General features: G+C 42.3%; 1 protein-coding gene and 1 pseudogene across 1 annotated transcript in view; one reads left to right on the top strand and one right to left on the bottom strand.

Annotated features, from left to right (window-relative positions):
* PLEKHH2 (pleckstrin homology, MyTH4 and FERM domain containing H2) overlaps nucleotides 1-16,139 on the top strand; it is a 239,504-nt gene that overhangs the window by 72,713 nt on the left and 150,652 nt on the right. The window lies entirely within an intron of this gene.
* LOC149461808 (U2 spliceosomal RNA) lies at nucleotides 15,937-16,098 on the bottom strand (annotated as a pseudogene).

Raw genomic sequence — 16,139 nt, forward strand, 5'->3', positions numbered from 1 at the left:
ATAAATGTGGGGATGGGGGCCTCAAAATTTTCTACTTATTATTATTTTTTTTTTTTACTTATCTTTTTTTTTCATCACATCACACACATGTGATGATTTTTCGGTGACAAGTTCTCTTTATTGAGAGATGCAGGGTTTAAAAGACCCCCAATGTCTCCTCTGTTATCCATTAGATGTATTGCAATGCATACCACATTGCAATACATCTTTCCCCGGCTATTCTAGCCAGGAAAGTGACAGCCGTGACCCAGTCGTGACATGGATGTTGCCTTCCAGATCACACAAAGGGGAGGGGTGCGGACGCTCAACCACTCTCCTTTCTCTCCTCCACCCACTGGCACCTGCCATGGCTCTCCCTGTCCACATGGAATAAAAATATATTTTAAATATATCTTAAAAATATTCTTCCCCAATATATTATTATTAAAAGTATTTATAAAGCGCCAACAGTTTGCTCAGCACTGTACATTACAATGGGAGACATTGACAAATATTTGAAATGCTACAATTTTAGCCATATTAAATATATTTCAGTATATATATATATTTACACTGACTTTTTGATATATATATATATACATACACACACACACACACACACAACACACACACACACACATTGTATGTTGAAATGTGTTTTTATTACAAAATATATGACAAATATTTTTAAAAATACATTTACAAATATACTGTATGTCTTTAAAAATACAAATCTACATTTTTGGAACGCATTTACTAATATATGTAAAAATATACGTTAAAATGACTTTTATATATGTTAAAAAAATCTGAAGAATATATTTAAAAAAAATATATTTTTAAAATATATTCTTCAGATTTTTTTATATATTATTTATATATATATATAAAACGGTTATGTGGTATTTAATCTCCCTAGCGGTCTGATTATGTCAGGATTTCTGTGCTCAAAGCGGTACATTTTTTTTTTGGAAATATGTATTTTTTTTATTGTAGGCCTGTCATTTTTAGGAATAACTCATTGAAATCTGTCCGAACAAGAGTCTAGTAAACATCCTGGGTATGATAAAATTTGAAACACGAAATCATACATTATAATATAATAAATAATCATAAAAATAATAATATAATAATAAATTTAATTCAATAATGTAATCAAACCAAAACACTGAAATTTGAAATATAGCGCCAAGTTCGCACATCACTGAGCAAAGTCGCAAAATCGTTTTCAGTGTCTGATGACAAATTTCCCCACGAATCATTATTATTATTATTATCACTCAATTCTGCAAGTGGGTAATTTACTATCACTGTTCTCTAGCCGGTCTAAAACCGCTTTTGACCTAAAGGGACGCTTTTTGGACGCCATGGACGTTTCTCAGTTTCCAAGCAGAAAGAACAGTAAAAATGCAGGCAGGGCACAGGACAAAGCACTCGGGACAAAATGTATGTGAAATGGTTTGATACAGGAATGTTTTACTGTGTGATTTTAGTGAATTTAGTAAATGTCACTTTTTGTCATTTTCAAATTTCCCACCAGTTCTGTCCCCGTACGTCCCAACGCTCGCAGGGGGGGGAACCCAGAAGACAGATACCTGTTGAGAGTCCCTCCAGAAGGCTAGCTTATTCAGGCATCCAGATGTGTCTGGTTTGGACCATTTTTTTTCTACATAAATAATGCTTCTAAATTAGTGCAGTCGGGCTTTTTTTTTGTTGTTTAAGGGAAAACCCTTCATTTGAAAAATTGATGACATTTTAATTGAAGCAGGAGTAGGTTTCCTTTAAACTGAAGACAAAGCTGAATGTATCATCTACAAAGTGTAGAGCGGCGCTCCATTGAGATAGTAACCAGATATAAGGGTTACAAATCCTGGAATACAAACACAGTTTCCATGTACTGTCAGAGTTCTATTTTTATCTGTTTTTTTTCCTGGATATCTATTTTTGTTTGAACTTAAAGATTCTGTTGCCTCTGATAATGTATGACTGCTACCAAAATAGATTGTGTGAGAATGATCATGAATCACAAAGATTAAGGACCTATTTGTCAGTACTCCTTAAACAATGATGGCTTTGGCTTAGTTTTGTTTGAATTTGTGCTTCACTTATTGTGTGTGTAGATGAAAGCTTGAGCTATTGAGCTTTACACCATGTCTGTGACGTTACCTGATTGGTCCAGCCTCCTATTTAAGGGCAATTTGTAACAAACATTGTCTGTCTAGCATTTCGGATTCTCATTAGCTGTTGACCTTGCTGGACCTTACTTTACTATACTCCACCTGTCCTTTATTATTATTATTATACAGTATTTATATAGCGCCAATAGTTTGCTCAGCGCTGTACATTATAATGGGAGACAGTACACGACACAGTACAGTAACAATGCAATTTAATACACAAGGGGTTTGAGGGCCCTGCTCCTTGGAGCTTACAATCTAGGAGACTGTCCTGACTTTAAGGCTACGTTCACACTAGCGTTGTGTGCAGGCGGCAGAGAGGCGTTTGGGAAGCATTTTTACCGCTTCCCAAACGCCTCTGCCAATTCTGCACATTACAGCACATGGTGCTGTTCTATAGGGAGCGTTTGCGTCGTGGCAAAACGGATGCCTCTGGTCGAGTCAGGAGGCGTTGAAGCCTCCTATTCTCGTCTATGGTGCCGCTCCGCAAACGGTGCGGTTGCGACGCGGTTGCGGGGCGTTTGCAGAGCGGTAACACCACTCAAACTGCATTATAGGCATTTGTGGGGCGTTATTAACGCTCGGAAAACGCCTAGCAACCGCTGCTAAACCGCGCATGCGGCGTTTGCGGAGCGTTTGCTGAGTGTTAAAAAACGCTACGCAAACGCCGGACCAACGCTTGCCAAACGCTATAGGGGCATTTGGCAAGCGTTGGTAAAGCAGCCAAGTGTGAACGAGCCCTAACTGTGCTTTTGACTTTAAAGTTTGGCCGTATTTCAGAATTTGATGTCTGATTCTGGTTACCATCACATCACATGCCTGACGAAGGGGTCCTGTGTGGCTCCGAAACTTTGCACTTTTCTTGTGATGTGCTCTTTTTGGAATAAAAATTTTTTTGGACCATATCGAAATCCATGGTGTGCTGGGAAATATGTACGTTGGATTCTGGTTACCCTCTGCAATGACCTTTGGCAACACTTACTACACTTCTGTCTCATCTGACTTCACCTAATTAGATACAACCTTTAGTTCATTTAATGACTAGCTACTTGACTTGCTTGCTCTACATTTCCTACTCACCCTTGCTGGGTAATGTCCTCCCGCCACAATATCCAACTTTTAACTGTTAGGGGCACTCGAATACCAGTGCATGTGGATAAAACGTCTTCAAAACTGTTACAGGTGGTTTGTCATATATCTCTGTAATTTAACGCCAACGTTTAGTGAAAAAAAAAAAATCAGCAGAAGGCACAATCAACGCCACGTGTCCTTTGTGCTGCTGGCTTTGATCCCTCCCTACCTCTTATGGTGTGGTGGCTGTTAGTAGAGCTGAGGGATCAGTCATATGCACTTATCAAGAGTGCCAACTATTCCTGCTCTTCCTACCTCCTCTATTCATAGACACTGTACTATAGCTTCTATGTATGAAAACGTTCTATGAATGGTGGAGACGGACCTTTCAATCATGCGCTTGTTCTCCATTCATAGATCACTTTTCATTTATAGAAGCTATAGTTCTCGGCACTGGAAGATTATGGTGGCAGGGGTGGGGTGGGTTGGGGATTGGAGGTAGAAGATTGCAACTACAGCAGAAGCCAGCAGCAGAAGGGACACATCACATTGATAGTAAAAAATTACCCTGTGTTGATTTTTTTCTTTATTATTATTATTATTATTTTTTTTTTTATTTTCAAACTTAGGTTTTAAAGAGGAACTTCATTCTTCAAAATGATATTTGTTTCTCCTTTATTTACCTTTGGTACATGTTTTGTGCTGTAATCACATACTTACAAGCCCAACAGAACCTGTGTCATCCTCTTCTGCCACCCCGCTCTCCTCACTTAGGTCCTGTGTGAGGTCACTATCTTCGATATTACATCATGGGGGGATATGGCTGTCCTGCTTTCTTCTTCAGCCAGCCCCCTAATGACGCACTGCTGTGGGAATGTGTGAAGGAACATTTTAACTGATATTTTAGGGCATTTCAAAGAACAAATCTTAGACATTGAAAACCATTGATAATCTGATCTTTCACGTTCCAAATAATAACGTGGGTGTACAGGACTATAAGGAGATACATGGTGGTAGACTACAGGAAGAGGAAGAAGAAGCCTACAGGAAGAATCTTAAAGTGGAAATTCAGACAAAATCTAACTAAGGCTAATCATTTATTTTTATATTATTTATTTATTATAGGTACTTATATAGCGCCATCAATTTACCCAGCACTTTAGATATATATTGTACATTCACATCAGTCCCTAACCCTCAAGGGGTGTACAATCTAAGGTCATACTGCAACCCTCATTCTAAGCCTATTATGTGTAACCCTGTAAAGAAGAGATCAGTATACTTACCTATTCTGAAGCTGCTCTGGTCCGGTGCCATGATCAGCTGTCAGTGACAGCTTCTGTGTAGAGGAGGGGCAGCCGATAACGGATGCCCCAGAATTAGCCTATGGGTGATATCATCATACCACCAAAATAAAGTGCTATCTGTCTCAAAAAAATGCAAAAAAATTAATATGGGTACAGTGTTGCATGACCGCGCAATTGTCATTCCAAGTGTGATAGCACTGAAAGCTGAAAATTGGCCTGGACTAGAAGGGGATGAAAGTGTCCAGACTTGAAGTGGTTAAAGCAATCCTTGCAGTACAAGGCAATATTTGCCTATAAGGTCTGAGCCCTCTCAGTCTGTACAGACAGCTCCTTTGTAGTATTGCAAAGTTGTACCTGTAAAGGAAAAAAAAAAATTTACAGTTGCTTTATGCCAGTCTTTTGCAACACTGAGCATGATATCATCATGCTAATGGGGGAAAACTGGGGAACGATGAGAACTCCAATATTTGCAAGAGGGCAATTTAGTCTTCTCTCAAAGTATGAACTACTCCGCAGGCCAGAGTACTTGGTGTCATTCTGGACTCCAACCTATCCTTCCAGCCCCAAGTCCAATCTTTAACAAACTCGTGCAGACTCCACCTCCGCAACATCGCCAAAATCCGCACGTTCCTAACCCCAGAAACCACTAAACAGCTCATCCACTCCCTCATCGTATCACGACTCGACTACTGCAACTCCCTCCTCACTGGCCTGCCTCGTCGCTGGCTATCCCCACTTCAGTCGATCCTGAATACGGCTGCCAGACTCATTCATCTTTCCAACCGCTCCGTTTCCGCCACCCCCCTCTGCCAATCCTTCCACTGGCTTCCAATTGCGCAACGGATCAAATTCAAAATCCTAACACTGACGTACAAAGCCGTTCACCATACTTCCCCAAATTACATCACCGACCTAATATCCAAGTACCACCCAACACGCACTCTCCGCTCTTCGCAAGACCTCCTTCTCTCTAGTTCCCTGGTCTCCTCCTCCCATGCTCACCTCCAGGACTTTTCTAGGGTGTCACCCATCCTCTGGAACTCCCTGTCCCAACCCATCAGATTATCACCTACTCTCCTCTCCTTTAGGCACACCCTGAAAACCTACCTCTTCAGGGAAGCCTACCCCACCCCCTGCTAACCTGCCAACCTCCTCCACTCTGCCTACCACTCCATCCCCCACAGCTATCTCCTCCTGTGCCACCATCTCCTCCCTCCTAGATTATAAGCTCGAAAGAGCAGGGCCCTCGATCCCCTCATGTTTTGCATTGTATTGCTGTTGTTCTGTCACATGTTCTGTCCCCCTTTGTAATGTACAGCGCTGAAAGAACTATTGTCGCTTTATAAATACTGTATAATAATAATAATACTCTGTATTTCCCAGGATCTAACTGAAAAAAGTGTGATGTTACCCTATCCAAGGTAAAAGTTTTGAAAAAAAGGAAGTGGGCCTTGAAACTAGTATTGACTTGCCCCCAGTGCAATAGTACCAGGCACATCTAACTAAGGTCACGCTGAAAAAAAGTGTGACAATACCTTGGCCAAGGTACAGTTTTTTTGGGTTTTTTTCAAGGTACAGTTTTGACAGGAATTGGGAAGTTGGCCTGGGAACTAGTGCTAACTGACCCCCACTGCAATAGAACCAGACACACTTAACTATATATTAATGTGATCAAAAAGGCTGCGCTTAACCTAAATAAATTGTAGAGCAAATTCATAACAGAAGTACATTGATCACTGTGTAAACAATCAAATATTCAAAAGTCCTTTAAACCGTCCTTATAAGTCCAAAATGAAAGTGCCAGTGCGAAACAGTGCAACTTCGAAGTGCAAATATATGTGCAACAAATTTTCTGCAAAATAAAGTGATCCGTACTCCATGCCAATTCACGTCATTGCTCAAACCTTGTGCAAATCACACGTGTCCCCTCTGGGGACTGAACTCACCAAAAGTTGTTGAGCCCTGAGTGTACACTAAGGAGAGGTCAATATGCACTTTCACACTTTCCCACTATGTATAATATCCTTCTTGTTATAGCCAGGTACATCATGTAGATAGAGAGGAAGCCAAAGAAAACTTTATAGAGTTTTACCATTTAAATAAAACTTCAAGATTAAAAACAGAATTGATCTCACATATTTCGGTGCCCTATTCGGCACCCAGATCAATCTACTCAAAGCTTTCTATCGAACAGATGCCGCTCCATGCAGCCTGGAGCTGGCACTCATTCCAAATGGTGGAAGTAGCGTGACCAGAAGTTCCTGCCCCCATTTTGTCACATCTGGGACGTCCTCAAAAGGTCTAATTTAACTCACTGAAAAAAGTGTGAATCTACCCTAGCCAAGGCATAGGTTTTGACAAGGTACAATTTTGACAAAAAGAAGGAAGTGGGTCTGGGAACCAGTTTTGACTTCGCCCAGTGCAATATCACTGGACACACTCAAATTCAACCATGGCCTACTGTAACCAGTTCTTGGAGGCCATCTATGAAGACAGTTAGATCTCATCGGTCACCTGTGAAATATACTCACCTATGGCCAACGATAGATCATTTTCCTTTCCTATTGCTTGGCAGTCATCCCAAAAGACTCCATCACAGCATGTGTGGCCTCTTTAAACACCATTAGTTCATTAATCTCTTTTTTGGGGGGGTAAAGAAAGGAAGGCCAGCTTGAAAAATCACACATAGTACATGTTTTTTAGCACGGGATCCAAATAGTTTTCATGTAATGCTGAAAACATTTAGGTTTGTTTTAACTTAAAAGCCGGCCTGCTACTTCTCTGAGAATTCTGACAGGCTAAAGAATGCATAATGTTTAAATGTTAAGGGGGGGTGTTTTCCAGCCTGTGATGATAGCATGAGAAACAAAGCGGCTCTTTCTCACAGGTCTTTTGTTAGATAGAGCTGGCAAGTAGATTCCTGATCTTCTGATGGCTCACTGACTTCCTTTCAATTGCTGCTGGTAACTTGATAATAACCCACATAGTTTACAGAGTGTGTTGGATAGATGGGAGGAAGGGTAGGATAGCAGGTATTACCAGTGTAGGTTGAGCATGCTACAAATATCAATATATTACAGTAGGTGTATTTTAAATGCTAGAGACAGAATATAAACCAGAAAACCAGAACAAACACATGATATAAATGTTATAAATTGAGTTACATTTCAGTGAGTAAAATAAGTATTTGATCCCCAAGCAAAACATGACTTAGTACTTGGTGGAGAAACCCTTGTTGGCAAGCACAGAGGAAAGACGTTTCTTGTAGTTGGTTACCAGGTTTACACACATCTCAGGAGGGACTTTGGTCCACTCTTCTTTACGTATCATCTCCAAATCCTTAAGGTTTCTTGGCTGTTGCTTGGCAACTCGAATTTTCAGCTCCCTCCGTAAATTTGCTCTAGAAATAAGGTCTGGAGACTGGCTAGGCCACTCCATGACCTTAATGTGCTTCTTCTTGAGCCACTCCTTTGTTGCCTTGGCGGTATGTTTTGGGTCATTGTAATACTGGAAGACCCATCTATGACCCATATTCAGTGTTCTGGCTGAGGGAAGAAGGTTCTCATCCAAGATTTTACAATACATGGCCCCGTCCATTGGCCCCTCAATGCGGCAAAGTCAGTCTCTACCTTTAGCAGAGAAACAGCCCCAATAGCATAATGTTTTCACCTCTGTGGTTGACTGAAGAGATGGTGTTCTTAGGGTCATAGCCAGCATTTTTCTTCTTCCAAACATGGCGAGTCGACTTAATGCCAAAGAGCTAAATTTTGGTCTTATCTGACCACAGCACTTTCTCCCAATCCTTCTCTGAGTCATTTAGATGTTAATTGGCAGACTTTAGACGGGCCTGTACATGTGTTTTCTTGAGGAGGGGGACCTTGCGGGTGCTGCAGGATTTCAATCCATGGCGGTATATTGTGTTACCAATGGTTTGTGAGATCTTTCACAAGCTCCTCCCGTGTAGTTCTGGTCTGAAACCTCACTTCTCATGATCATCCTTACCCCATGAGGCGAAATCTTGCATGGAGCTCCAGACCGAGGGTGATTGATGGTTAGTTTGTATTTCTTCTATTTGCAAATAATTGCTCCAACAGTTGTCAACTTCTCACCAAGCTTCTTGCTGATGGTCTGGTAGCCCATTCCAGCCTTGTGCAGGTCTACAATCTTGTCCATGACATAGTTTCACAGCTCTTTGGTCATTTGCGCATGATGGTGAGGTTTGAATGGAAGAAAGTGATTCTGTGGACAGGTTTCTTTTATACACATTATGAGTTGTCATTAGGAGCACCTCCTTAAATTGACAGGACTAATCTGTGTACCACATGAGCACATAGCCAGTCGGTGGGAGCCAGAATTATGGTTGGTTGGTAGATCAAATACTTAGTTTACTCACTGAACTGCAACTCAGTTTATACAATTTGTATCGTGTTTTTTCTGGATTTTTGGTCACATGAATGGCATTGGAGGTGTAAGACGTGTGGGCAGGCTGACATCACACAGTGCTGTGTGACATAGAGTACAACCTCTCTGGTGTTTAAGAGGGTAACACCAGATGCATTTTAGACTTAACATTATATTTGTAGGAGACATTATTTTTGTGTCCAGTTGATGTTCAAACAAAGAACTGATCCATTTTTTATTTTTTTTTAGACAGTCTTCAATTTTTACAGACTTTACAGACTATTCATACATTTCCGGCATTCTATCTATCTGCTTCCTATAGTGGAATTTCCAGCTTTGGCCCCAAATAACAAGTATGCTTCAGTAATGCTACATCCAATATTGCAGCAGATATACTCCTCTTGCTGTGGAAGACTCACCTCTCTGGCTAAGTTAGTAAACATTCAGTGTTTTTTGGGAATGGCAAATTCTGTCCCTCCCCCCAAAAAAGTGAGGTGGCGTATCCCAGATTCTTCTCCAGAACAACAATATCTCTCAAAGCAAAAAAAATACTAATTCATTTAATCTATGTGGTTTATTTCTGCACACCAGCTCCCTGGAAACCATTTGGATGGTCAAAGGAAACAATTAAGTATGCAGAAGACTTAAAGCAAAACTTTTTATAGGCAAAATTATGTAAAGTTTAAACATTTCTAAGAAGCAAGCATTCAGCTGCCTGCACATATCTATTCATGTATTCCAATATTTACAGATTCTTATATTAGCGTTACAACAAGACCTCATTGACCTCAGTAGTGGCAGACACCGTGGAGCAATTCAACCTCAAGGTTCACAGCAAAAGCACTAAAATATTTATCTTTTACTTATTATTTTATTTATTTTTTACTTTATTTATAAGTTTTTATTCTTTTTGCAGTTCAGCCACCCTTCCAGAGCTTCTGCTGTAAATTTTAGGATGAATTACATACAGTAGTTACTCAGATTGAAAAAAGACACACCAGTCCATCTGCTTCAACCAACAGAAAAAAAACTGCAAAACACTATCCTATAATGACAGTTGATCCAAAGGAAGGCAAAAACCCAAATAAAGCATGATCCAATTTGCTGCAATAGGAGAAAACAAAAATCCTTCTTGAACCCCCATGAGGCAGTCAGATATTCCTTTAGTCAACTACCCCTGGCATTATTATCTAAAAAAATAATATCCAGTTATATTTTGTGCATTTAGGAGTGCATCTAGCTCTTTTTTAAAACAATCTACTGATCTGGCCAGAACCAGTTCTTGAGGGAGTCTGTTCCATATTTTCACAAATGCCCTTCAAAATGTGCAGGTCAAACCGCTTTTCCTCCAGACGTAAAGAGTGCCCCCTTGTCCTCTGTAATGACCTGAAAGTGAATACCCCTGCACCAAGTTCACTATGTGGACCACTTATGTTTTTATACATGTTGATAATATCCACCCTTAAAGCAGAGTTCCACCCAAAAAGGGAAGTTCTGCTTTAAAGATTGGTCCCCCACTCCCCATTAAGGATTGGCAGCTTTGGGGAGCGGGTACCCGAAATTGACAGGTACCCGCTCTCACTTTCGCTGCAATTGCCTAGGCGATTGGAAGCGGAAGTTGCCCTCTTACCCTCCCTCCCCATAGTCTTGTGGGACACGTGACAGGTCCCAGAAGACACTAGAAATTCTGAAGGACCCTCTGCACACTGGTATATACCCTTTCAAGCAGACTCTGCAATAAATAGGGATATTTAGTTCACACATATTGCAATACATGTCTAAGCCGGCCAACTGCGTCAAAGTAATCCCTCTATGGCCAGTCCTACTCTGCTCTGCCTACGCAAATGCTACTGTAGACACAATGCTAGCATAGGGGAAAAGACACAATGGGGAGAGCTACAAGGTTCAGGTCTGGCTACTGACCCAACAATACAACAAACAAGAGATCCCTGTGCTCAAATAGGTCCCAGAAGACGACGGGGCCATTCAGGAAGCGCAACGCTACTCGCGCATGCACAGTGGGCACCTGGCTGTGAAGCCACAAGCTGTCACAACCGGGTGCCCACACTGAAGATACCGGCGCCTGGAATACAGGACGGCCGGTGAAACAGGCTATGGCGGAGGCAATGCGGGATCGTGGGACAGATGAATGGCTGTTTTTTAAAAGTCAGCAGCTACAGTTTTTGTAGCTGCTGACTTATTTTTTTACTGAGTGAGTGGAACTCCACTTTAACCCCCCAGCGAGGGATTGTTTTAAAGTTAAGTAAGAAGTCTTCTTCATACCACAGGAAAAAGAGAACATGTTTTTAAACTCACCCTGGAACCTATAACATTTTGTACAGGGTACTAGGTATCCACAAATTTCTATATCAGCTTATTTGTAACTTTTCTTGTCATACAAGGGACCAAGCCTTGATTTAGGCACCCTTTTTTTATCAGAGATATCAGGATGTTCTTTGATATTCCCGGGGTGCCTCAAAACCTCCTCCCAGACGAATGTGCCTGCTGGAACAGCAATTAATGGAGCATTCCAGGGAATATTAACATTAGATGCCCAAACCATTTCAACTTCCTCCCACGTCCCTGCCCCAGCCTGGATTAGAAGTAGCTGTGGCTCGCCTCCAAGGCACCTGACTCACTCAACTGCCATCTTGCCCTGTCCTGTACAGTAAACTCAATGGAGAATAAACCATCTGCATAGCTTGTATCCCTGCATGGTTTTGGCTAGTGTATACAGGAGGAAGTAGGGGCCAGAACAATGGCCAGGTGAGTCTTCCAGTGCTATGCCAGAATGACGCTGTTGGAGATCACCAACTGAGCTAAGGATAGGAATGTTTTCTTATTAATTTTTCTTCTTTTTTATGTGTCCTCTCTCAGTGGTGTTTCCATCTGACGCAGCTTATTTTCCAAAGGCTTCCATTTTAAACCAAATCCAAAAGTGTTTGAATGTCTTGGCAGTTCTAAATAGGAATAATATACTGTAGAGGTGTGGAGACTCCTGAGTCAGAGTTCTGGCTGGGATTTCAGGCTTAGCATCCAAGTTAGCAATCTGTGCCATGTAGATGTGACAAATGTTTGGGTAGGAAAGACAGTGCTCTGCCATGGTCTGTTTCTGAGGAGCTAATATAGACCCGAAACACTTAGTTCTGGTGCATATATATGCAGATTGGATGTGGTTTGAACTGCATCCAATCTGTATGACATGTAAAAAAACATTGTTGCCTATGGTGCCTGTTCACATATGTCCGGTACACTGGCGATGCGGATTCAGTGCGGTTTGAAAAAGAGTCCTGTATGATTACCGAGCAGTGCGGCCCGGTTCAGGTGCGGATTACAGGCTATTGACTTCTATGGGAACCGTTTCTGAACCACATATGTGTGAACAGGATAATTCAGAGAGCTAATCCTGTCCTGAACCTGATGTAAACCTGACATGAACTAGTGAACAACTACTGTATCAATTAGCTGTGAAACCTGAGCTTCAATCTGCACCACACATGTGTGAATCAGCTCTTATGGCCTCATGTACACTGTAAAGCTCAAAAGCTTGTTTTTTTTCCCCTACAAGAGTTTACAGTTTTCATGAGCAGAAAAGTGGTAAAAAGCCATGTGCATTCATGCATGTTGATTGCGCGTTCCTGGCCATTAGAATGCATTAACACGAGAATGTTTTTTCTCTTTTGATTGTTTGTTATGCTCAAAAGCTCCTCTTCTGAATGCACAAGTTATGTGGGTTTTTTTCTGACAGTAAACTCCCCTGTCACTAAACTCCTGAAAACGCCTGTAGTGTGCAAGGATCCATCAACGTCTATACGGCAGTGTTTGGGTCTGTCTTGCCCACTTGTTTTTATCTTACATGCCCATGGAGGTGCACCAGTGACATCTACTGTACCTGATTGTGACTTTTCTTTAAATGACTTATCTTTGGTTAGAGGTTCATGGCTTTCTGGTTAGCCTTTACCATATCACTTTGGGTGAAGGTGGTGGATTCATCTCTGGGCACTTCCCACAGCTTACATGGAAGTCATTTTGAAAAGGTTATGCATATACTGCTTAACCTATGTAAGTACTATCAATTTACAGTTTCTGGGGGATTCCTCAAGCTGGCTCGCTGTCCTAGGCAATGGTAAGTTGGGGAAGTTGCACTCATGATGTCAAAAGCTTGAAGCACCCCTCAACTTGTAATGCAACAAAGCCTTCTTAGGACTCTTGTACACAGGACCGAAGTTTGAGTATCAGCATTTCTAGATGTAATTTAGTGTCTTTGTGTAATTTTGTGTTGTGCGTATTCCCATATACTTGATCGCATATGCACATTTGCGCGTACAATACATTCCACAGGCAAAATCTATAAATGTTAAAAATAATTATGCTCATATGAGCACATTTTTGCGTACATTTGTGTGTACTAGTGTAAAATACTGACCGGGAACGTAAATGTTTCTATTTTGTTTTTCACTCAAGAATATGCAGCGCTTGTTTATGCACCAGTGTGTACAGGCACATCGTTAATAATGGGCTGCATTTTAGATCAGTAAAGAAAAAACACTGAACTGAGCTTTCTTTACACTGCAGTGTGCAAGAGGCCTTAGTATATACACTGTATTGCCAAAAGTATTGGGCCAGCCCTCCAAATCATTGAATTCAGGTGTTCTAATCACCTCCATGGCCACAGGTGTATAAAATCAAGCCCCTAGGCATGCAGACGGCTTCTACAAACATTTGTGAAAGAATAGGTCGCTCTCGGGAGCTCAATGACTCCAAGCATGGTACCGTGATAGGTGGCCACCTGTGCAATAAATCCATCCGTGACATTTCCTTGTTACTAAATATTCCACGGTCAACTGTTAGTGGTATTACAACAAAGTGGAAGCAACTGGGAACAACAGCAACTCAGCCACGAAGTAGTAGGCCACGTCACATGACAGAGCGGGGTCAGTGCATGCTGAAGCGCACAGTGCGCAGAAGTCACCAACTGTCTACAGAGTCAATAGCTAAAGACCTCCAAACTTTGTGTGGCCTTCGGATTAGCACAACAGCAGTGCATAGAGACCTTCATGGAATGGGTTTCCATGGCCGAGCAGCTGCATCCAAGCCTTACATCACCAAGTGCAATACAAAGCGTCGGATGCAGTGGTGTAAAGCACGCTGCCACTGGACTCTAGAGCAGTAGAGACATGTTCTCTGGAGTGATGCATCATGCTACTCTGTCTGGCAATCTGATAGATGTGTCTGGGTTAGGTGGTTGCCAGGAGAATGGTACTTGCTTGACTGCATTGTGCCAAGTGTAAAGTTTGATGGAGGGGGGATTATGGTGTGGGGTTGTTTTTTAGGGGTTGGGCTTGGCTCCTTAATTCCAGTGAAGGGAACTCTTAAGGCATCAGCATACCAAGACATTTTGGACAATTTCATGCTCCCAACTTTGTGGGTACAGTTTGGGGATGGCCCCTTCCCGTTCCAACATGACTGAGCACCAGTGCACAAAGCAAGGTCCATAAAGACATGGATGAGTGAGTTTGAGGTGGAGGAACTTGCCTGCACCAGCCCAATAGAACACCTTTGGGATGAGCTAGAGTGGAGACTGCGAGCCAGGCTTTCTTGTCCGACATCAGTGCCTGACCTCACATATTTGCTTTTGGAAGAATGGTCAAACATTCCCATAGACACCCTCCTAAACCTTGTGGACAGCCTTCTTAGAAGAGTTGAAGCTGTTATAGCTGCAAAGGGCAGGGCCAACTCAATATTTAACCCTACGGACTAAGACTGGGATGCCATTAAAGTTTCTGTGCATGTAAAGGCAGGCGGCCAAATACTTTTGGCAATATAGTGTATGTATGTGTATATATATATATATATATATATATATATACACACACACACTGCATATATAAATTATTAACACATGTAGAGCACGAAAGCCTTTAATGCTTTTCAGTAATTCTGACCAAAATACGACAATTATTCCAATGATGCAGATTCTTCCTAAACCAGATAATTCGGCAGAGAAAATTATAGACTTCATCTGGCTGTTACTTACAGGAAATGTCAGTTTGTCAGGTTTTCTCTGAATCTTGAACCAAAAATGATTTATATTTGGAAGGAGAGCAGCATTCTGGACACTTGGAACACCCCGTGCCAATGTCCTCAAGAATGGAGGAGTGGCTTCACTGACAGTAAGGCTGCCGATGTTGACTGTGTGTGACAGGTTTTTTTTTTTTTTTTGAAGTCCGCGGAAGTGTGAAAAACAAAAACCCGTAAGTGGACAAAAAACGTGCTAGTGCAAAACCAACACAAAAAAGTGCACTTAGGGGTGTGCTTTGTCCACCCCCCGAAGCGGTAGGACCTCTACCCTGATCCCCCGGGGCACGAAGCTCCTGACATGGACTAAGGTTCCCATGTGGTCCACCTAGCCAGAAGGCCTGGCGGACCCCTTTCCTTGTGGCTAGCCTAAACCAGCCACCAAGTACTAGGTCAGGGGGCTCTCCCGAAGAGAAGCCACCCTAGGAACAGGGGAGGAAGGAACCAAAAGGCCACACATCCTCCGCCTAGACTTCAGGGTAGGCCCGAGGACCCACACCCTACCATCCGTGAGGAAAAAAACACACACATAAGTGAAAAGTGACAAAACGTGGGAGAAAAATAAGTTAAATAAATAAAAAAATAAAAAAGTGGCCGTGCAATTGTGCACTGGCTAGGCCCTGAGGCCCGTAGCATAAAAATTGCCCTGGACTTAGCCAAAAGGCCTAGCCCTAAAAGGCGCAGTGCAGAAAAAGTGTTTAGAACAGTGACCATGTGCACGTTTCACATGTGGGAACCCATCCCCATGTGCTACTAAGAGCACCCCTGAGGCGACCACTCAGGGGGCACTGTTCCGCGGACTCTCTGCCTCCCCGGTCCCTGGCCACACAAGGTAGATCCGTTCAAATCAGGAGGAACTGGGCCCCTTCGGCGTTCCTGGGGGGAATTACTCCCGGGCCCCAACTGCCTGTGGGCGCCTCGGTTTCTGTTCCGCCCTGTATTAACCATCAGGACCCCCATCCTACCAGCAGGGGTTCTATACAACCAATCATCCCCGCAAGCAGGAATGATGGTGGAGCGTCCCTACTGGACACTGATAAGAACAGATACTACACTTGATCTTAGCCAAAAGGCCACAAAGTGACTGTGTGTGACAGGTACTCTTCAACAAGTAATGTGTTTGGAC

This window comes from Staurois parvus, unplaced genomic scaffold, assembly GCF_062004578.1.
Source record: "Staurois parvus isolate SC_StPar_1 unplaced genomic scaffold, SC_StPar_1.0 ptg000192l, whole genome shotgun sequence".
Classification (NCBI taxonomy): Eukaryota; Metazoa; Chordata; class Amphibia; order Anura; family Ranidae; genus Staurois; species Staurois parvus.